The sequence below is a fragment of the Scyliorhinus torazame genome, unplaced genomic scaffold (genome assembly GCF_047496885.1).
Source record: "Scyliorhinus torazame isolate Kashiwa2021f unplaced genomic scaffold, sScyTor2.1 scaffold_771, whole genome shotgun sequence".
In the NCBI taxonomy this organism is placed as follows: Eukaryota; Metazoa; Chordata; class Chondrichthyes; order Carcharhiniformes; family Scyliorhinidae; genus Scyliorhinus; species Scyliorhinus torazame.
In genome coordinates this window covers 43438-67212 of record NW_027308498.1, presented here as the reverse complement: position 1 = coordinate 67212, position 23775 = coordinate 43438, and the positions used below count along the sequence as shown (strand labels likewise).

General features: G+C 49.6%; 1 long non-coding RNA gene across 1 annotated transcript; it reads left to right on the top strand.

Annotated features, from left to right (window-relative positions):
- The first annotated feature begins 3770 nt into the window (after positions 1–3770).
- LOC140406655 (uncharacterized) lies at positions 3771–14388 on the top strand. Its single transcript, XR_011939217.1, has 3 exons — positions 3771–4064; positions 13620–13758; positions 14306–14388. It is a non-coding gene; the product is annotated as an uncharacterized lncRNA (long non-coding RNA).
- The last annotated feature ends 9387 nt before the right edge of the window (positions 14389–23775 follow it).

Sequence of the window (23775 nt, the reverse complement as noted above, 5' to 3'; positions counted from 1 at the left end):
ACGTTCACCACACCAGCCACAACGGTGACTGCAAGAGACAAGGCTAAAGTGTTTTCAATTATAAATAGTAAGTGGGTAATCCTCATAAATCTCCACCCCCATCATAGATAGCAGGTACTTCAGTTCACACATCGTGACAAGAACAAAGAACAATATAGCACAGGAACAGGCCCTTTGGACCTCCAAGCCTGTACCGGTCATGTTACCAACCTTGGCACTTCCTTGTGCCATATCCCTCTATACCCATCCTATCCATGTATTTGTCAAGATGCCTTTTGAAAGCCTTTAATGTATCTGCTTCCACAACCTCCCCTGGCAACACGTTCCAGGCACTCACCACCCTCGGTGTAAAAAACCTGCCTCACACGTCTCCTCTAAACTTTGTCCCATGGACCTTAAACCTAAACCTCGTGACTGACTCCAACACCCTGGGAAAGAGTGCCTGCCCATCCATTCTATACATGCCCCTCACAATCTTATAGACCTCTATCAGGTCACCCCTCAACATCCGTCGTTCTAATGAAAACAGTCCGAGTCTATTCAGCTTCTCCGCAAAGTTAACACCCTCCAGACAAGGTGACATCCTGGTAAATCTCCTCTGCACCCTCTCCAAAGCTTCCACATACTTCTGGTGTTTGGCGACCAAAATTGTGCGCAGTATTCCAAGTGCGGCCTTACCCAGGTTCTATACAACTCCAGCATGACCTGCCAGTTTTTATACTCGATGCCCCATCCAATCAAGGCAAGCATTCCGTAGCTTTCTTGACTACCTTGTCCACTTGTGTTGCCACTTTCAAACATCTGTGGACCTGCACGCCCAGATCTCTCTAACTTTCCAAAATCCTAAGAGTTTTGCCATTTACGGTGTATTTCCGCTCTATGTTAAACCTACCAAAATGCATTACCTCACATTTGTCCAGATTAAACTCCATTTGTCATTTCTCTGCCCAAGTCTTCAACCTATCTATGTCCTGCTCTATCCTCTGACAATCCTCAACACTACCTGCCACTCCACTAAGCTTTATGTCATCCGCGAACTTACCAATCAGACCAGCTACATTTTCCTCCAAATCGTTTATGTATACTACAAACAACAGATACCCCAGCACAGATCCCTGTGCAACACCACTAGTCACAACCTACCATTCAGAGAAACATCCTTCTACTACTACCCTTTGCCTTCTGTTACTGAGTCAGTTCTGTATCTAACTTATCACCTCACCTCTGATTTCATGTGACTTCACCTTTTGTACCAGTTTGCCATGAGACACCTTGTCAAAGGCTTTACTGAAGTCCATGTAAACAATATCCACCACCCTCTCCTCATCAATCATCTTTGTCACTTCCTTAAAAAACTCAATCAAGTTAGTGAGGCACGACCTCCCCTTCACAAAACCATGCTGTCTATTGCTTATGAGTCCATTTGTTTCGAAAGAGGTATAAATCCTGTCCCTGAGAATTCTCCCCAATAATTTACCTACTACCGACGTGAGGCTCACCAGCCTATAGTTTCCAGGATTATCCGTGCTACCTTTCTTAAACAGCGGTACCACATTAGTTATTCTCCAGTCCTCTGGGATCTCACCTGTAGCCAATGAGGATAAAAAGATGTCAGTTAAGACCGCAGCAATTTCTTCCTTTGCATCCCTCAGATTCTGGGATAAATCCCATCTGGCCCAGGAGATGTACCTACCTTAATGTCTTTTAAAAGACCCAGTACCTCCTCCTTTTCAATGTCAACTTGACCCAGACTGTCCACACACCCGAGCCAAGAATCATCTTCCACAAAGTCCTTTTCATTGGTGAACACTGATGCAAAGTACTCATTTAGTACTTCGCCCATTTCCTCTGAATCAACACATAAATTCCCCTCACTCTCCTTCTGTGGTCCAAACCTTTTCCTGGTCACTCTCTTGCTTTTTACATAAGAATAAAAAACTTTGTGATTTACCCTAATCCTACGTGCCAAGGACTTTTCATGGCCCCTCCTAGCCCTCCTAATTTCCTGCTTAAGTACGTTCCTAATTTATTTATACTCAAGGGTTTTGACAGCCCCCACCCTTCTAGACCGTACAAAAGCCTCCTTTTTCTTTTTGACAAGGTTCACAATATCCCTCGTAATCCAAGGCTCCCTAAACTTCCCATACTTATCCTTCGTTCTCTCAGGAACGTGACTTTCCTGAATCCTAATCAACTGTCGCTTGAAAGACTCCCACATGCCCGATGTTGATTTACCCTCCAACAGCCACACCCAATCCAAATTCTTCAATTCCTGCCTAGCAGCACAGTTGGCTAAATAGCTGGCTTGTAATGCAGAACAATGCCAGCAATGTGGGTTCAATTCCTGCACCGGCCTCCCTGAACAGTCGCCGGAATGTGGCGACTAGGGGCTTTTCACAGTAACTTCATTGAAGCCGAATTGTGACAATAAGTGATTATTATTAATTATGTTATCGTAATTTGCCTTTCCCCAGTTTAGCACCTTGCATGAGGGTTACCCTCATCCCTGTCCAAAAGTACCCTAAAACTTATGGAATTGTGGTCACCGCTCCCAAAATGTTCCCCTGCTGAAACCTCAACCACCTGTCCAGGCGTATTCCCCAATAGCAGGTCCAGTACTGCCCTTTCCCTCGTTGGACTATCTAAATATTGCATCAAGATATTAAGGTTTTGGTGCAGAGTTAAATGTAAGTCCATTACGAATAAACACAGAACTATAACTTGAAAGAATTCTCTATGCACACAGCAAAATGATTCAAACCAAAATATACTCTTGTGGTAACCCTCACGAGGACACAGGGGATCGCTGATTGATCTCCCCGCAAGCTTTGCAGAATATGAGTTCCTGTGATGAGCTGGCAGAGGTGGGCCCAGCTGGGGCTCATTAGCGAGACATTTAAATGTAAGACCATAAGACATAGGAGCAGAATTAGGCCACTCGGCCCATTGAGTCTGCTCCGCCATTCAATCATGGCTGATATTTTCTCATCCCCATTCTCCTGCCTTCTCCCCATAACCCCTGATCCCCTTATTAATCAAGAGCCTATCTATCTCTATCTTAAAGACACTCAATGATTTGGCCTCCACAGCCTTCTGCGGTAAAGAGTTCCACAGATTCACCACCCTCTGGCTGAAGAAATTCCTCCTCTTCTCAGTTTTAAAGGATCGTCCCTTCACCCTGAGATGGTGTCCTCTGGTTCTAGTTTTTCCGACAAGTGGAAACATCCTCTCCATTTCCACTCTATCCAGGCCTCGCAGTATCCTGTAAGTTTCAATAAGTTTTCCTCATCCTTCTAAACTCCAAAGAGTACAGACCCAGAGTCCTCAACAGTTTCTCATAGGACAATAACTCCCAGACCAGGAGTTAAGATAGTCCTGGACTGGACGTTTGTTTTGTGTGCTGCAATAGCAGCATTACTTTCAGTTTAAAATAAAGCAGTTTGGCCTTTCACTCCACACCTCGAATTATTACAACTCTCAACAGTACTTTGAACAAAAAGCAAAATGCTGCAGAAGCTGGAAACACAACAGACCGGTCAGCATCTGTGGAGAGGAGAGACAAGAAAACCTTGCAGATAGATCATCCTTCAACAAATGAGGCTTGAATTGATCTAATGAGTGTTTCCAGCATTTACTGCTTTTGTTCGAATATTATGCAGAAAGCACATGACTATGATATATCCAATCACCTCTTACAATATGCATGTCTGCAGTGTCTTAAATGTGCGAAGACATTCCAGGGCGCCTCACAGTGTTTGCACTCAGCCCAGGTAACTTTAGCCTCTTTTGCAGCTGTTTGCCGGAGCTACATGGTACGTCACCGACGTCTGGCTGGCGTTTTTATTGCATCAGCTCCTGGATCAGTTGGAGTAAAACACAAGCTTGGAGTGGGGAGGGGGAGAAGATCGCTTCAACATTTAACGCCAGGTGGGAGTTGGAGCTGGAACATTACTGGGAGCAGTTCCAGTACGCGATCCAAGTCCAAGAATGATCAGCTTTACATTAAGAAACCTTCTGGGGCGCTCGGTGTCATTGAGCAACAAGTGCTCCGTGCGTTCATTCCGGTGAGTTTACTTTAATCCAGGGAGAATTCACCCTGCAACATATTAGGAGTGTGGGGGTGGAGGTCATGTCTGAACTCGCTCCTTGTGCTCTTATTACTCCAAGTTAGGTGGGTCTTATATCCGTACAGTGCCCACTTAATAATGTCATCTTCTTCAGCTTTGATTTAGATTTGAACTTTTTATATCGCGATGATTGTAACGAAATCTGCGTGGCATTGATTCAGAGTTTGTGCAGGCTGCAGAATGTGCGAGAAGTCAGCAATGCTGCTGTCATGGGGATTTTTAAAAGGCAGACACCACAGGCAGTATCCAATTACAAATCTCTGTCCTCGTTTCATTAAGAGCGACAAAACTTTAAAACTGAACCTAAGATACAATTAGATTGTCAGCGAAAGTTTATTAAAGGACCATAGTCTGGTTACGAGCCCTGAGAAATCTTATGTGCCTCAAAGCACAAGAGTTTGGAATTGCTTGCAGTAATGTTCTGTGCATTCTCCCAGGGACAGCAATCACAAGTTATCATTGTAACACTTTATTCTCATTGTAACACTTTATCGGCCAATTGCAACCATTCAGCGAAGCTCTTAAAATCAAGCTTCTTTTAGATGTAAAAGAACCCGTATGTCTGTCTGTTTTAGAAATTTTTTAACATTTTAAAATTTAAGAAACTGACCACTGTTCACCAATGAAACAGTTCAATAGTTAAGTATAGTTTATTTTAAGTTATTTACAATCGCGTTACCTGCTGTTGGAGTAGACCAGGGTTTTCCAAATGTTTTTTTTACCTGGGATCTGTGCCAACCTTTGGGACAAATGCCAGCCGACCATCGTGACCCAGGCCGGCCAACCTTTGCAACACACACCACATTTGCTTACCTTTAATGCGAAAGAGTTTGTCCTCTCGATCTCATTGCAATCTGGTTCACAGGAGGAGAGGGTAATACGCACATCAGGTACAGACTTCAGCCAGTTCCTTTGTGCCATTTTCATCTTTGAGAAAACCGAAAACCCAACCTCGCACTTGTAGGTTGTTGTGAAGGGCCAACATGCTTGATTTACTCAGCACTGGATTTTCCTGGCATATGTACTCCAGATTGCTGACAGCGAAATGGGCCTTTGGCATGTTTTGTTTTAAATTTAGAGTATCCAATTCTTTTTTCCAATTAAGGGGCAATTTAGCGTGGCCAATCCACCGTGCCTTCCGTGCCCAGTGCACCGCAGGGGTTGAGGTGCTTTATTGACCCCTTTAACTGCACTCTTATTTGATGTTTTTAAAGTTTCCGTTGATCTTTGTTGTGTTTGGGTTCGTGCCCCTAACAGGACCGGCCCTTTTTTGCTTTGTCCCTCAGTTTGTTTTCCTTTCTTCTGTTTTGTTGGTAGACTTAAAAATCCAATCCACCATACCTTGATCATCTTCTGGGTTATGGGGATGAGCCCCACGCGAATGTGCAAACGCGTCACGGACAGTGGTCCAGGGCCGTGATCAAACCTGGGACCTCGGTACCGTTAAGCAGCAGTGCTAACCACTGCGCCACCGTTTTTAATGTGCGTATCACAGGTCAGATACAGCAATGTCGTCTTTCTTTTAGAGTCAGCTGTAGTTAATAACTGATGCTGGGCTCTCAAACGCAAATGGAATTTTTCATCCACTACTTCTCTTTCAAAATCTGAAACTTCTCCTCTCATTGTTAGTACCTCCCTGCATAGAACACACATGGGTTTTGCATCCTTATTTGCACTGGCACAACTGACAAAACCATTATGCAAGACATCATCTCAATACTGTTTTGTTCCTGAGTTAAGTTTCTTCTTTGTAGGCTGTTAACCAGAGGCCCTGGAGTTCTGAACTGAGCTAACACTAGTATTGCTCAGTCCTGCCCTGGACTCTCCTGCGCAGCTCTCTCAAGCAGATGCAGTTGTGAGATCCTGCCCAGTAGGTTCACTGCTTATTTGTGTCTCTGGCCTCTCTTACTTGTAAAAGAATGAGCCATCTTCACAGTCCTCTTGCCTTGCTTGCCAGCAGCTAGAAAGTGGAAGAAGCCCTCCTCTGTGATTTGGTGCCAAAAGCACATTCATAGAGGGTGCTTGAAGTCAAGTGTACGTGCAGGGTGCATGACCTGCTCACTGCTGCTGGTTCTGGCTGGATGACTGCACACAGCCTCATTTCATCTCTTTTAAAAGACGGCAGCACTGAGGGACGAGGCAGGGGTGTCCACTCTCCATTGCTGTCCACTACTTTTTGCCTTGGCTATAGAGCCGTTGGCGATGGCGCTGAGAGCATCAAAGAACTGGCAGGGGATAAGACGATGGGGGGTGGAGCACAGGGTCTTGCTATATGCGGACGACCTGCTTTTGTACATTTTGGACCTGTTCGGGGAGGGGGGGGGGGGGGGGGGGTGGATTGGAGTGATTATGGGGATCCTAGAGGAATTTGGCTGGTTTTCGGGGTATAGATTGAACATGGGGGAAAAAGCGAGGTCTTTCCGATCCAGGTGAGGTGGCAAGAGAAGAGATTGAGGGAGATGCCATTCAAGGTGGTGGGGGGAGCTTTTGGCATTTGGGCATCCAGGTGGCACAGGGGCGGGAGCAGCTGCACAAGCTGAATCTGATTCGGTTGGTGGAGCAGATGAAGGGAGACTTTAGAAGCTGGGATGCGCTCCCGTTGTCATTGGCGGGGAGGGTGCAGACGGTGTGGTACTCCTGAGGCTTTTGTTTATATTTGAGAGCCTGCCTATTTTTATTCCCAAGGTTTCTTCAAGAGGGTGAATGCAGTGATTTCTGGGTTCGCGTGGACGGGTAAAACCCTACGGGTAAAGAAGGTGCTGCTGGAGCGAGGTTGAGGGGGGTGCTGGCCCTTCTGAACTTTATAAATTGTTATTGGAAGGCAAACATAGCGATGGTCAGGAAGTGGGGGAGGAGTCGGTATGGGAGCAGGTGGAGGCGGCCTCATGTAGGGACATGAGTTTGGGGCCAATGTTCACGGCGCCTCCGCCGTTCTCACCAGCAGGGTACATCCACCAGCCCGGCAGTAGTGGCGGCCCTGAGGGTGTGGGGACAGTTGCAACAGCACATGGGGCTGGAGGGGGTGTCGGTGTGGGCACCGATATCCGGCAACCACCAGTCTGCTCCAGGGGGGCTGGATGGGGGTTCGGGGGGTGGCAGCGGGTGGGGACCGAGCGGTTTGGGGATTTGTTTCTAGATGGGGGGCTTTCTGTGTTTGGAGGAATTGGAGGGGTTTGAGCTGCCCAGTGGGAATGGGTTCCGTTACCTACAGGTGAGGGACTTTGTGCAGAGACAGGTTTTGACTTTCCCACACATGCCGCCCCAGGGGCTACAGGATAAGGTAGTGTCAAAAACGGGAGTGGAGGAGGGGAAAGTATCGGAGATTTATAAGGAGCTTATGGAGTTGGAGGGAGCCCCGATAGGGGAGGTGAAGTGAAAGTTGGAGGAAGAGCTGGGTGGGGAGCTGGAGATTAGGTGAGTCAATGCATGATTTCCGGTTGCGGCTATGCAGAGCTAAGTCGCACGTTCGGCAGCTCCCACTTGGAAAGGACTTTTGGGCTCTTTTCAGGGCCCCCAATGGAATGTTTTCGACATTTCCTGGTGTGGGAAGAAGACTGCAACATTCCCTTGACAGCGTATGGCTTGGACCAGGAGCGGGGCGACTAAAAAAGTGGTGGTGAACCCAAATACAATGCAAGGGAAGAAGAGCAAGATGGCGGCGGACGGGGACCAGGCAGCGTGAATGCAGTGGGCGCAGGAGCAGCAGGAGGTTATCCAGCGCTGCTTCAGGGAGCTCAAAGCGGACCTGCTGAAGCCGATGAAAGCTTCTATTAATAAGCTGCTGGAGACCCAGACGGCCCAGGGGGTGGCGATCCGCGAGGCCCGACAAGAGATCTCAGATAACAAGGATGATATCTTGGGCCTAGCGGTAAAGGTGGAGGCGCACGAGGCGCTGCACAAGAAATGGCAGGAACGGTTCGAGGAGATGGAGAATCGGTCGAGGCGGAAGAATCTGCGGATCCTGGGCCTCCCGGAGGGGCTGGAGAGATCGGACGTGGGGGCCTATGTGGTCACCATGTTAAACTCGCTGATGGGAGCAGGGACCTTTCAGGGGCCCCTGGAGCTGGAAGGGGCCCATAGAGTGCTGGCAAGGAGGCCTAAGCCTAACGAGCCGCCGCGGGCGGTGCTGGTGCGGTTTCATCAGTTCGCCGATCGGGAATGCGTACTCATGTGGGCCAAGAAAGAGGAGCAGCAGGTGGGAGAACGCGGAGGTTCGAATATATCAGGACTGGAGCGCGGAGGTGGCGAAGAAGAGGTCCGGGTACAACCGGGCGAAGGCGGTGCTGCACAGGAAGGGGGTGAAGTTTGGCATGCTGCAGCCAGCGCGACTGTGGGTCATCTACAAGGACCGGCACCATTATTTTGAGTCCCCGGAGGAGGCATGGGTCTTTGTTCAGGCCGAGAAGCTGGACACAAACTGAGGGTCGGGATGGGGGGTCGGGCGTGGTGATGATCGGGGATTGTTGTGTTACATTGTGAGGGGGGGTTCTTTGTTCTTGTTTCTTTTTGATTCGGTGTGGGTGGTTAGGGGGGGTTGGGCACTGTTTTGGTTGGGTCTGTCGGGTGGGCTCTTGGAAGGGGGCAAGTAAACGGAGTAGAGGGTGGATGGCCGGCAGGGGGGATGGGGCCCCGCGGGGGAGGGCGAGGCCTGGGTCGGGGATGAAGGGACTGGGCCTGTAAAAGGAGCTGCGCCAGAGGAGGCTGGGCCGGGCAGGTGGAAAGCGCGGGCTTTTTCCCGCTCTTGGAATGGAAGGGGGAGGCGGAGAGCCTGCTGGTGGGTAATGGAGGGGGAGGGGCAGTCCCACAATGGGAGGAGTCAAAGGAGAGGCGGGAGTGGCCGGGGTCAGCAGGAGTCAGCTGACTTGCGGGAGTGCAATAGGGGGAGCAAAGCAGCTAGGAGGGGTCCTAGCTGGGGGTGGGTGGGGGGTGGGGGGGGGAGGGAACCGGGTTGCTGCTGGTATGGTCAAGGGGGAGCGAGTAGAGGGGGTTGGGATGGGGTTCTGCCGCTGTAGGGAACGGGCCGGGCGTAGGGTGCGGGCGCGTGGCTGCCCGAGGAGGGATTATGGCTAGTCGGCGGGGGAGGGGGGGGCGGGTAGCCCCCTGATAACCTGGAATGTAAGGGGACTGAACCGGCCAGTTAAGCGGGCCCGGGTGTTCGCGCAACTGAAGGGGCTGAAGGCGGATGTGGTCATGCTTCAGGAGAAACACCTGAAGTGGCAGACACAGGTAAGATTGAGGAAGGGGTGGGTAGACCAGGTGTTTCTTTCGGGGCTGGATGCCAAAAATCGGGGTGTGGCGATCTTGGTGGGAAAGAGGGTGTCGTTCGAGGCGTCGAGCATTGTGACAGACAATGGTGGCAGGTACGTAATGGTAAGTGGTAAGCTGCAAGGGGAGAGGGTGGTGCTGGTCAACGTGTACGCCCCAAACTGGGGCGATGCGGGTTTTATGGGGCGCATGTTGGGTTGGATCCCAGACTTGGAAGTGGGGGGCCTCATAATGGGGGGGGGGACTTTAATACGGTGTTGGATCTGGCACTGGACCGCTCCAGGTCTAGGACGGGTAGGAGGCCGGCGGCGGCTAAAGTGCTTAGGGGGTTTATGGACCAGATGGGAGGGGTGGACCCTTGGATATTTGCAAGGCCGGGAGCTAGGGAATTTTCATTCTTCCCGCACATTCATAAGGCCTATTCCCGGATCGTCTTTTTTGTTATGAGCAGGGCGCTGATAGCGAGAGTAGAGGATACCGAGTACTCAGCGATAGCCATTTCTGATCACGCCCCGCATTGGGTAGACCTAGAGCTGGGGGAGGAGAGGGACCTGGGCCCGTTGTGGCGCTTGGAGATGGGGCTGTTGGCGGACGAGGAGGTGAGCGAGCGGGTCCGAGGAAGCTTAGAGAGATACCTGGAGGTCAATGATAACGTGGAGGTCCGAGTGGGGATGGTCTGGGAGGCGCTGAAGGCGGTGGTTAGGGGAGAGCTGATCTCCATTCGGGCCCACAAGGAGAGGAGAGAGCAGAGGGAGAGGCTGGTGGGGGTGATGGTGAGGGTAGACAGGAGGTTTGCGGAGGTGGCGGAGGAGGGACTGTTGAGGGAGAGGTGTAGCCTCCAGGCCGAATTCGACTTGTTGACCACCAGGAAGACAGAGGCGCAGTGGAGGAAGGCCCAGGGGGCAGTTTATGAATATGGGCAAAAGGCAAGTCGGATGCTGGCGCATCAGCTTCGGAAGCGGGACGCAGCTAGGGAGATCGGGGGAGTTAAGGATAGGGGAGGGAGTGTGGTGCGGAGTGGGGTTGGCATCAATGGGGACTTCAGGGACTTTTATGAGGAATTGTACCGATCCGAGCCCCCACGGGAGGAGGGAGGGATGGGCCGCTTTCTGGACCAATTGAGGTTCCCGAAGGTGGAGGAGGGATTGGTGGCGGGATTAGGGGCCCCGATTGGGCTGGAGGAGCTGGCCAAAGGGATAGGGAGAATGCAGGCGGGGAAGGCACCGGGGCCGGACGGTTTCCCGGTCGAATTCTACAAAAAATATGTGGACTTGTTGGGCCCGTTGCTGGTTAAGACCTTCAATGAGGCAAGGGAGGGGGGGCTTTGCCCCCGACGATGTCCCGGGCACTGATCTCCTTGATCCTGAAGCGGGACAAGGGTCCCCTGCAGTGTGGGTCTTACAGGGCGATTTTGTTGTTAAATGTAGATGCCAAGGTGCTGGCGAAGGTCTTAGCCACGAGAATTGAGGATTGGGTGCCGCAGGTTATCTACGAAGACCAGACAGGGTTCGTGAAGGGGAGGCAGTTGAATGCGAATGTGCGGAGGCTCCTGAACATTATTATGATGCCGGCGAGGGACGGGGAGACGGAGATAGTGGTGGCGATGGACACTGAGAAGGCCTTCGATAGGGTAGAGTGGGGGTACTTGTGGGAGGTGCTGAAGAGGTTTGGGTTTGGGGAGGGGTTTGTCAGGTGGGTCAGGCTGTTGTATGAGGTCCTGATGGCGAGTGTGGCCACGAACAAGAGGAGGTCTGAGTACTTTCGGTTGCATCGAGGGACGAGGCAGGGGTGTCCCCTCTCCCCCCTGCTCTTTGCACTGACGATTGAACCCCTGGCTATGGCACTGAGGGAGTCGAGGAACTGGAGGGTGTTGGTGCAGGGTGGGGAGGAGCATAGGGTGTCGCTCTGTGCGGACGACTTGCTGCTATATGTGGCAGACCCGGTGGGGGGAATGCCGAAGGTAATGAGGATCCTCAGGGAGTTCGGGGATTTCTGAAGGTACAAGCTCAACATGGGGAAGAGCGAGTTGTTCGTGGTTCACCCAGGGGACCAGGAGAGGGGGATTGGCGAGATCCCACTAAAAAGGGCGGAGAGGAACTTCAGGTATTTGGGGGTCCAGGTGGCCAGGAGCTGGGGTACCCTGCATAGACTTAATTTCACGAGGCTGGTGGAGCAAATGGAGGAGGAGTTTAAGAGGTGGGACGCGTTGCCGCTGTCCCTGGCGGGTAGGGTGCAGTCAGTTAAGATGACGGTGCTCCCAAGGTTTTTGTTCCTGTTCCAGTGCCTCCCAATTTTTATCCCGAAGGCCTTCTTTAGGCGTGTCAACAGGAGCATAATGGGGTTTGTGTGGGCACGAGGGACTCAGAGGGTGAGAAGGGTGTTCCTGGAGCGGAGTAGATATAGGGGGAAGCTGGCACTGCCCAACCTCTGTGGGTACTACTGGGCCGCCAATGCGGCGATGGTGCACAAGTAGGTGATGGAGGGGGAGGGGGCTGCATGGAAGAGGCTGGAGATGGCGTCTTGTGAGGGTATGAGTCTGGAGGCGCTGGCAATGGCGCCGCTGCCGCTCCCTCCAATGAGATATACCACGAGCCCGGTGGTGGCGGCTACCCTCAAAATCTGGGGGCAATGGAGGCGGCACAGCGGGGAAGTGGGGGCCTCGGTGTGGACCCCAATACGGGGAAACCACCGGTTTGTCCCAGGGAGAATAGATGGAGGGCTTTCGGGGTGGCACAGGGCAGGGATAAGAAGATTGGGGGACCTGTTTGTGGATGGGAAGTTCGCGGGCCAGGGTGAGCTGGAGGAGAAGTACGGGCTCCCCCCGGGGAACATCTTTAGGTACTTACAGGTAAGGGCGTTTGCCAGGCGGCAAGTGGTGGAATTCCCGCTGCTGCTGCCACGCATGGTACAGGACAGGGTGCTCTCGGGGGGGGGGTGGGTTGGAGAGGGGAAGATCTCGGAAACTTACCAGGTGATGCAGGAGGAGGAGGAGGCCTCGGTGGTGGAGGTGAAAGGTAAGTGGGAGAAGGAGCTGGGAGAGGAGATTGAGGAAGGGACGTGGGCAGATGCCCTAGGGAGGGTGAACTCTTCCTCATCGTGCGCGAGGCTCAGCCTCATACAGTTTAAGGTGCTGCACAGGGCACACATGATCGGGACAAGGATGAGCCGGTTTTTTGGGGGGGTGAGGACAGGCGTGTTAGGTGCTCGGGGAGCCCAGCAAATCACACCCATATGTTCTGGGCATGCCCAGCGCTGGAGGAATTTTGGAATGGCGTAGCGAGGATGGTGTCGAGGGTGGTAGGATCGAGGGTCAGACCGGGCTGGGGGCTCGCAGTATTTGGGATGCAGGGGAGCCGGGAGTGCAGGAGGCGAAAGAGGCCGGTATTCTGGCCTTTGCGTCCCTGGTAGCCCGGCGGAGGATTCTTCTCCAGTGGAAGGATGCGAGACCCCCAAGCGAGGAATCCTGGATCAACGATATGGCGAGGTTTATTAAGTTGGAGAGGGTGAAATTTGCCTTAAGGGGATCGGTGCAAGGGTTTTTCAGGCGGTGGCAACCGTTCTTGGACTTCCTGGCAGAACGTTAGACAATGGTCAGCAGCAGCAGCAACCTGGGGGGGGGTTCTATTTTATTTTTGATTGTCTATACTGGGGGATCTGAGGGGGTGTATATGTTTGCTATGTGTTAATTCGGGGTGTTAATTTATTATTTATGTATAGGGGGAGGGGGGCCACGGTGTTGTTTTTGTTTTTGTATTTAATTCTATTGGGTTCCTTTTACATTTTGTTGTTGCTATTTTGTGAAAACTTTAATTAAAATTATTTTTTTTAAAAAAGGTGAGTCAATGCATCCTCGTCATGTGCCAGGCTTAGCCTGATATGGGGCGGGCGGTGGGAGGGGAACAAAAAAGAAAGAAAAAAAAGGCTTAGCCTGATACAATTTAAGGTGGTCCACAGGGCGCACATGACTGTGGCCTGGATCAGCAGCTTCTTCAAAGGGGTGGGGGATAGGTGTGGGCGGTGTGCAGAGGTGGCCTGCGAATCATGTCCATTCGTTTGCCATTTATTGACTTGTTTGGGAAAAATTAAGCTGTCAGCATGGGGAGGGGGGGGGGGGGTTGTTCATCTTGCTCTTCTGATATCTTGTTAAAATTACAAATGCCTGAATAAAAATACTTTAAAAATTATATAAAACTCTTAATTTAACAGTTTGTTGGGTTCTGATTGCAGATGTGGCCAAGTTATGCTCGGTGCTGCTGCTCTAAAAGGGCGTCACCTGTTAACTTTGAAGGATTTTAATGGTGAAGAAATCAAGCAACTATTGTGGACGGCAGCTGATCTGAAAATAAGAATAAAAGAGAAAGGCGAGGTAACAGGAAGGATCATAACATCACTGATTTTCTTTGATATATGGATTCACTAAAGTCTTCTGTCCTTTTGAGTATAGCCTCCTTTTCAATGGTGCCTTTCAGGCATACATCCTACGGCAGTCAGGCCATGCTCTGCCAATATTGATCAGATCTGAATCGGGTTTTATTCTATTATCCGATAGACCAGCTTCAGGGTCTGGTCAAGAAAAACTAAGTACAAATCAGAGGATGCCCAGGAAATTTACGATGATGCCTTGAGCCTTCGGAAAAACTGCCTTCACAAATGAAATCAGTTCCTGTTGCCCACTCCAGTGTAATTTAATGCAGAGGTCAGAACTTTAAAATCGAGTGGGATTCTTCTCTTGGTTTCACCCGTTCCCTCTCTCAGAGTCTTCTGGTCTTTGAGTCCAGTAATTATTAATGCAATGTATTGGCAAAATGTTTGCTGATGTTTCCGGAGACATTGTAGCTATCGTAAAGTTTCTGTTCTTATCTTGCTTCGATTCTTATCCTGCTTTTGTTCTCCTATTTTGTGGATTAAAACAGACACTCCCTTTACTTCAAGGCAAATCTATTGCCATGATATTTGAAAAAAGGAGCACCAGAACAAGAATTTCTACAGAAACAGGTGAGAAATGTCTCTCCAAATGTCTCTCCAAATGTGTAATAGTAGATCTCTTGTTGCACGAGGTGATTTTTTTTTTTCAATTAAAGAGATTAGGATTTCAAAGGAAAGAAATCTTGCTGAAGTTATGCAGGGCATTGATACGGTCACACTGGAGGTTATGGGCAGTTTACCCTCCTTATCTAAGGGAAGGCCTATAGGGAGTGCAACAACATTTCACCAGATTGATTTCTGGAAGAAGGGATTGTCCTGTGAGGGGATAGAATAGAATAGGCCTATATTTCCTCACATTTTGAAGAATGAGAGCTGATCTAATTGAAATGTATAAAATTCACATGGGGGTTGATAGGGTAGATGCTGGAGAAATGTTTCCTCTGGCTGGAGGCTCATGTGGGCACTATCTCCAAATAGGAGGTCAGGCTTTTAGGACTAAAATTTGCAAAATGTCTTCACTCACAGGATTGTGATTTTTTGAAATTCTCCAACCCGGAGAGCTGAGTACATTCAAGAAGGAGTTCAATTAATATTTGGATATTAAGGGATACAGGGATGTGAAAAAATTGAGTTGAGGCGGATAATCAGTCATGATCTTGTTGGATGGTAGAGTAGTTTGAAGGGCCAAATGGCCTACTCCAGCTCTAGTTTCTTATGCTCTTCTGAAATACATAGGTGGAGCTTCAGGATACCAACAATAATGTAAAGAGTAATTTTCTAAGTACAACAATTAAGTAAAATTAATGGTTTTAACATAAATTAAAATTTGAGATGGAGTATGAAAACACCTGAGGGTGAATGCTATATCTTCCCAAGCACTATTAGATATTTTCAATTAAAATCTTTTTATTCTCCTCATTTTCAATCATTTCAACAAATAAACAACAAAAGAAAAAACAAACAAAACAAATACAGTAACAATCTCCCAAATAAAAAGAGCATCCCATTCAATTTACAGACCAAAACATCCATCCGTACATTCCAGGTCAAAACATTAACAGTCAAAACATTAACAATCAGTAAACAGTGTAATCAAAAACAACAATAACCCCCCCCCACCCCACCCAAATTATCGATCGCAACCAATTCTCAAAAATGCCTAATATACAGTTCCCATGAATTGTAGAACTGTTCCTTCAGCCCCCTCAACTCAAACGTCTCCTTCTCAAGAGTCAGAAATTTAAGTGGTTCCCCCCGCCAAGCCGAGGCACAGGGCGGAGGAGCTGACCTCCATCCCAACAGGACCTGCCTCTGGGCAATCAGTGAGGCGAAGGCTAAAACATCTGCCCCCGCACCCGTCTGCAGCCCGGGCCGGCCCGACACCGCGAAAATGGCTTCTAGGGGCCCTGGTTCCAAGTTCATGTGCACTACCCCCGAGATGACCCTGAAATCCTCCCTCTAATACTTCCCCAGCTTCGGACAGGACCAAAACATATGTACGTGGTTTGCAGGGCTCCTCCCATACTGCCCGCATACATCCTCCACTCCCTCAAGGAGTTGGCTCATCCTCGCCCTCGTGAGCTGCAAGTAGCTTAAACCCTTCCCCTTGCCCCAGTCCATACTTCTCTCACAACTCTTCCAACCTCGCAAAACTTCTCCCCCAGGAACAGGTCTTTTAATGCCCTGACCCCCCTCTCCTCCGATCTTCGAAACCTCCCATCCAGCTTCCCTGGCTCAAACACATGGTTCCCCCTAATCGGCACCTCCCCTGACCCAGCCCCCAGCTTAAAGTGCTATCTCAACTGCCTCCAAATCTGTTGCCACCACCACTGGACTCCCAGAGTACTTGCCCGGGGCCATTGGGAGCGGCACTGTTACTAATGCCGACCTTCTACTCAGACCCTCCTCCATTCTAACTCACCGGGACTCCCTCCCTCCAACCCAACTCCTCACCTTTTAAGCGTTCGCCGCCCAATTGTATTATAATAAATTCGGGAGGACCACCTTCCTACCCCGGCTACCCGCCCCCCCAAAAAATAAACGATGTGATTAACTTGTCCACTTCCTGCAAAATGCCTTTGGCAAAAAGACCGGCAGGCACTGATGTGGAAACAGAAATCGCGGCAACATATTCATTTTGATCGCCTGTACCTGACCTTCCAGTGACAGAGGGAGGCTATCCCATTTTGCCAAATCCGCTTTCACCTTTCCCACTAAGCTAGTAAAATTGTACCCACAAAGTCGTCGTCCCCACCACCACACACCACCAGCACCCCCAAATACGTGAAGTGGGTTGCCGCCCTGTGCAATTTCACATAACTTCATTGCAGTGTTAATGTAAGTCTGCTTGTACACTGATAAAGATTATTATTAAATGGCAGCCCTCCCACTCCCGCCCCACTTCTGGCCAGAACAGCACAAAATATTCCCTCTTTAATTTATATCCTGAAAAAGACCCAAAACATAGAACATACAGTGCAGAAGGAGGCCATTCGGCCCATCAAGTCTGCACTGATCCACTTAAGTCCTCACTTCCACCTTATCCCCTTAACCCAATAACCCTCCTAACCTTTTTGGTCACTAAGGGCAATTGATCATGGCCAATCCACTTAACCTGCACGTCTTTGGACTGTGGGAGGAAACCGGAGCACCCGGAGGAAACTCACGCAGACACGGGGAGAACGTGCAGACTCCGCACAGACATTGTCCCAGCGGGGAATCGAACCTGGGACCCTGGCGCTGTGAAGCCACAGTGCTATCCACTTGTGCTACCGTGTTGCCCTACTTCGGAGAAGTTCCATTATATCCCCCACAGACACATTCGGCTCTGATATATGTAACGATAAATCATCTGCGTACGGAGACACCCTATGTTCCCCCCACCCCCTGGGCTTTTCCCTTCCACAGTCCCGAGCTCCTTAAAGCGATGGTCAAAGACTCTATCACTATTGCAAATAACAGAGGGACATAATACCTCTGCCTGGTCCCCCGGAGCATGGCAAAATACCCCAAACTCATTTTGTTTGTGTGGGCACTCGGTCTTGGTTTGATTCCTTACATAATGGCCGTACCCACTCCGAGAATCACGGCCCGATCCCAAACCTCTCAAGAACCACAATCAAATACCCCCATTCTACTTGATCAAATGCCTTTTCCGCTCCAGTGCAACCACCACCTTCGTCTCCTTTCCTTCAGCCGACGTCATGATTACATTTAATACCCTCCTAATATTTGAGAATAGCAGCAGCCTGATCCTCCCCTATCACCCTCAGAGGGCCCCCTAGCTGCCAGAACCTTCGGCAGTATCTTTGCGTCAAATTCAGTAGCGATTATAGGCCTGTTCGACTCACGCTCCACCTGGTCCTCATCTTTCTTTAACAACAAGGAGATTGAGGTCTGCCCCAATGTTTGTGGTAGCACCCCCTTTCCTATCGTCTCCTCAAACATCCCCACCATCAGCGGCGCCAATTTATCCTTTAATTTCTTGTAATACTCCATTGGGAACCCATCTGGTCCTGCCACCTTCCTTGATTGCATCCTCCCAATGGCCTCCTTTACCTCCTGTTCCCCCACCGACCTCTCAAATGTGACCCTGCCTTCCTCCACCAGCTTCGGATACTCCAATCCGTCCAGGAACTCCCGCATCCCCTGATCCTCATCCGGTGGCTCCGACCCGTACAAATTTTCATAAAACTCCTCAAATACCTTTTTAATCTGGTCCGGGGCCACCACCAATTTTCCCCTCCTGGTCCTGCACCTGGGTAATTTCCCTCGCCGCCGCCTCCCTCCAAAGCTGGCCTGCCAGCATGCGCCCCATCCCATTGTTGCCATCAAACCCCCCCCCCTTCCAGAATCCTCCCATCGCCGTCCTCTTTAAAACACCTCACCCAGTATCGGTCCCTCCCCCATTTTTCACACATCCTAGGCCCATCAAAACCTGTTCGGCCAGGCTCCAATGTCCGCAGCCCCTCCTCCCACCACACTACCATTCACTAGCCAGCTGGAGCTTGCAAGTGTGGAGGCCCCTGCCCAGACCCCACTCCCCTCCAATCCGCACCCCCCACCCAGTCCCAGGGAAACAAAGAAATCCCCTTCAAACAAACAAACCCCGTGCTCCAGAAATGATCATTGTAAAAAAATCCCAACTCCTACTTCATCCTATTAGGCAACTTCACCTCATTTAACACGTATAACAACCTCAAATAAAAAATAGAACTATACATACTCTTCCATCCCCCCCCTACCCTCAGTCCAAAACCAGTCCACAGTTCCATTTCTCATTCCTGCCCCAGTCCTTCTGCCTTCACAAACGCTTCCACCGTCATTGGAGTTGCAGGTCACCCTCAACTTAGCTGGGCGCACTACGCCAAACCGCACACCACTATTATACAGTGCCATCTTCACTTGGCCGAAGGCTGCCCTCCTCCTTGACATACGTATACCAGCTCCAGCCCACTGCACCTATATTTTTTATAATCTTTATTGTCACAAGTATGCTTACATTAACACTGCAATGCAGTTACTGTGAAAATCCCCGAGGCACCACATTCCGGCGCCTGTTCGGGTACACAGAGGGAGACTTCAGAACGTCCAAATTACCTAGCAGCACGTCTTTCGGGACTAGTGGGAGGAAACCGGAGCACCCGGAGGAAACCCACGCAGACACGGGGAAAACGTGCCGACTCCGCACAGTCAGTGACCCAGCCAGGATTTGAACCTGGGACCCTGGCGCTGAGAAACCACATTGCTAACCACTGTGCTGCCGTGCTGCCCTCCCAACTCTGCTTTGCCCAACTCAGGACCTTCTCCTTCATGTGGTACCTATGGAAACAAATAAACACCACTCTTGGCAGCTCATTCACCTTTAGTTTAGGCCTCAACGACTTTTGAGCCCGATCCAGTTCATACCGGAAGGGATCTTCCCATTCTCCCAAAAGCTCCGCCAACATCTTGGAAAAGTACTCTGTCGGCCTCAGGCCCTCCACAACTTCGGGTAGACCCACGATCCTCAGATTGTGCTGCCTATATCTGTTTTCCAGGTCCTCCACCATGACTCGCAGAGCCCTGTTGGCCTCGACCACCCTCTGCAGCTCCTCACCCATTGAGGTGAGCTGATTACTGTGTTGCGGCAAGGCCTCCTCCACTTCCTTCAGTTTCTCACCCTGCTCCTACACCTCGGCCGACGTCCTCGACAACGGTGCCTTCATCGGGGCAATCACCTCCTCCACCAGCACCTGCAAGGCCGTCATCACCTCCTTCCTCATCTCCTCCATGTGCTTTGCAAACTGTTTTTCAAATTCAGTGTCAGTGGGCAAATTTATGACAGATAAACATTATTATGGAGAGGTCTTGTGGCACAGTGGGCAACGACCCTGCCTCTGAGCCAGAAACTCCAGGCTTGAGTCCCACCACTGACTTGATGAGCAAGGAAGGTACTTTCATAATGCACCCAACAGATTGAGTAATCAATCTGCAAATTCTTCCAACACAATGGCAGGGGTGAGAGTGGGAGTGCTTCCTGGTCAGCCATATGATGGAAAGAATGTTGGAGCCTCCACCATCGTGATTCAAAACGCCAGGCGATAACATGTATGAAGAGTGCATGTTGTCACAGCAACTTTGCCTCTCTGAGTGAATTTTTACACCAGATCCAATCATATGTATGTAACTTATTTGTAATAGAGCCAGATAAGTGAAACGAGTACTTCAAGAAACAATCCTGCCCATGGATAAAATTGGATCAAACCTTGTTTTTTTAGAATCCTCCCAATAATTATACATATCTAACTCTTCACAAAGTTCTCACAATCATTTTGCCATTTTTCTTGGCTATTAATTTTAGTTGTACAAGTAGCTCATCTGAATCTTTTTCTAATTTGGGTTACTGCATCATCACAACAAAACGACAGATATTTAGAATCTGCAGATTTTTTAGTTGTGCTAACTCTGGGACTTTTTATTTGTTGTAAGTTTTAAAAACTCGAATGGATGCAGTCCCCAAACGAAATAACTCTATTCACCATATCAAGACAGTCCTTAACATGTAACTATTTTGTTACTGATTACTAATGTTTTAAAAAGCAACTCCAAAACAACCTAATAGATAAATAATGTTGTAAGGTTTCTATTTCTCAAAGGTGACTGACTCGCTGGACAAACAATTAAATCATTTACTTTCTTATCATTTAGCAAGTCAGCAAAAAAAAAACACTTGCAGCACAGTAAAAGACCAAACCATTCAAAACATTTAGTAAAACTGATGCATATATTTAAATCTGTTTGTCTGGATTTACTGAAGTAAAAATATATCTCAACCATGTTGCATCTCATGTGTGCCTGAAAGTGTTATAAAACTCTGAAGTAACATTTGTGCCACACAAGTGCCAGACAATGACTATCTCTAACAAGAGAGAATCCAACCATCGCCCCTTTACATTCAATGACATTACCAATGCTGAATCCCCCACTATCAACATCTTGGGGGTTACCATTTTTTTTTTAATAAACAATTTTAATGAGATATTTTTTGGCATTGTAAACAGAATTGGCATTAAATTACAGAACGAGAAAACAAAAGGATTGTACAATAAACAAAGTACATAGTGCAATTGCTGTAACCCGTCCCACCCAGATCTGCCTAATTGACCCCCTATACTACATTCTCCTAACCCCCTCCCCACTGCTGACGATTAATTCTCCGCAAAGAAGTCAATGAATGGTTGCCACCTCCGGGCGAACCCTAACAACGACCCTCTCAAGGCGAACTTGATTTTCGCCAAGCCCAGGAAACTCGCCATGTCTGACAGCCAGGCGTCCGACCTTGGGGGTTTTGAGTCCCTCCAAGCTAGAAGTATCCGTCTCCGAGCTACCAGGGAAGCAAAGGCCAAAACGTCGGCCTCTTTCTCCCCCTGGACTTCTGGGACCTCTGAAACTCCAAAAATCGCCACCTCTGGACTCATTGCCACTCTCGTGTTCAGTACTCTAGACATAAGACCATAAGACATAGGAGCGGAAGTAAGGCCATTTGGCCCATCGAGTCCACTCCACCATTCAATCATGGCTGATTTCAACTCCATTTACCCGCTCTTTCCCCATAGCCCTTAATTCCTTGAGAAATCAAGAATTTATCAACTTCTGTCTTAAAGACACTCAACGTCCCGGCCTCCACCGCCCTCTGTGACAATGAATTCCACAGACCCACCACTCTCTGGCTGAAGAAATTTCTCCTCATCTCTGTTCTAAAGTGACTCCCTTTTATTCTAAGGCTGTGCCCCCGGGTCCTAGTCTCCCCTGCTAATGGAAACAACTTCCCTACATCCACCCTATCTAAGCCATTCATTATCTTGTAAGTTTCTATTAGATCTCCCCTCAACCTCCTAAACTCCAATGAATATAATCCCAGGATCCTCAGACGTTCATCGTATGTTAGGCCTACCATTCCTGGGATCATCCGTGTGAATCTCCGCTGGACCCCTCGAGGACATGACGTCCTCGAACCTCTGCCAGTATCTCCTAAGTTTTGGACACACCCAAAACATGTGGACATGGTCTGCCGGTCCTCTCAGACACTTTACAACCTATCCTCTACGCCGAAGAATCTGCTCATCCGGGCCACAGTCATGTGGGCCCGGTGGACAAGCCTAAATTGAATCAGGCTGAGCCTGGCACATGTTGCAGTCCCATTAACCCTGCTCAGCTCGTCCGCCCACAGGCCTTCCTCAATCTCCCCTCCCAACTCCTCCCATTTAAGCCTCAGCTCCTCGGTCTGCATCTCCTCCGCCCCCAGGAGCTCCTTGTAAATATCTGACACACTTCCCTCCCCCACCCATCCTCTAGACACTACGCTATCTTGGATCCCCCTTCGTGGCAAGAGCGGAAAAGCTGGCACCTGCCTACGCAAAAAGTCCTGCACCTGAATATACCGGAATTCATTCCCCCTCGTCAACCCAAACTTGGCCTCCAGTGCCCTCAAGCTAGGGAAGCTCCCTTCCAAGAACAAATCTCCCATCTGGTCAATCCCCACCCTCCGCCATTCCCAAAACCCCCCGTCCAACCTCCCCGGGGCAAACCGATGGTTGTCACATATCGGGGACCAGACCGATGCTCCCGTTGCTCCCACTTGCCTCCTCCACTGTCCCCAGATCCGAAGGGCCGCCACCACTACAGGACTGGTGGAGAAGCGCGACGGCGGGAACGGCAGAGGCGAGTCACCAACGCCCCCAGACTGGTACCCCTACATGAGGCTGCCTCAACCTGTTATCCTGGAGGTTACCATTGACCAGAAACTGAACTGGACAAATCATATAAATACTGTGGCTACAAGAGCAGGTCAAAGGTTAGGAATTCTGCGGTGAGCAATCCAATTCCTGACTCCCAAAGCCTGTGTGCAATCTGGAAAGCACGAGTCAGGAGCATGACGGAATGCTCTCCCCTTGTTGGGTTAAGTGCAGTTCCAACAACACAGGGCTGGGGGCTCTTCTCCCTGGCCTGTTCGTTTTACTGGCCCTTTTAAGCCTACCTGCGTTCCCGCAACCAGTGCAGTGAAAAGGGGGGCATGGCCTCTCTGAATGTTGCACTGCGCCCTTCCTCTTTTGCTGCAGGTATCAGGCAACTCCAGCCATTGGAAGGTTTCAACAAAGTTGTCCAGAGTGGGTGAATGTGCTTTAAAGTCTTGTAATTCCAGCTGCTGGGTTGAAGTTATGGCCCAAAGCTACATTGAGGCAGGAAGGTAGAATATGGTAAAATGTGAAATTATGTTCTTTGATAGGAAGAACTGAAAAACAATAGTTTTAAAATAATAGTAACAATTCGTTCTATGTACTCAAACTGCCACAAGTTCCACTAACCGACACATGTCAATGAAAGTTAATCTGATTTGTGCTATTGATTGAAGGATAAATGATTAATGTTGATGAGGATGTCAGATCCTTCCAGCTCTGCTTCAAATAGTGACAAAGGATCTTCTATGCACAACTGACAAAGCAGATGGTGTGTACATTTAATATCTTTCCAAAAGATGGTCGCTGTCACCTAGCTACCACGTTAGCCACAGTCACAAATCTAGTAAGGGCCACTAAATCTCACGAGTGGCCAAAAACAGAATTTTTGCTAGCGAGATTTCAGTTTGCGGTCTTTCCCCTCACACCCGCTGATGACATCACGCTGCCGCAAATCACTATCGGTGACCATGCTGGCCGGGGTGTGCGGAGGTGCCTGGAGGCCCTGGGAGTTGAGAGACAAGACTGGACATTGCTCTCTGGCACTCTTGAGAGTGCCGCTGTCAGGAGGCAGTGCCAACGAGGTAAATGAAGGAGGTAGTGCTTGGAGATTCTGACGGGGGAGGGGGTAACCCTCCACCATTGGGGAAGAGGTGGGTTCCCCTTATGTGCTGTGGCGCCCTGATCTCTTTGAGCTGGCCACACCCCGCCAGAGTGACAGCACAAACCACGCTCCCAGA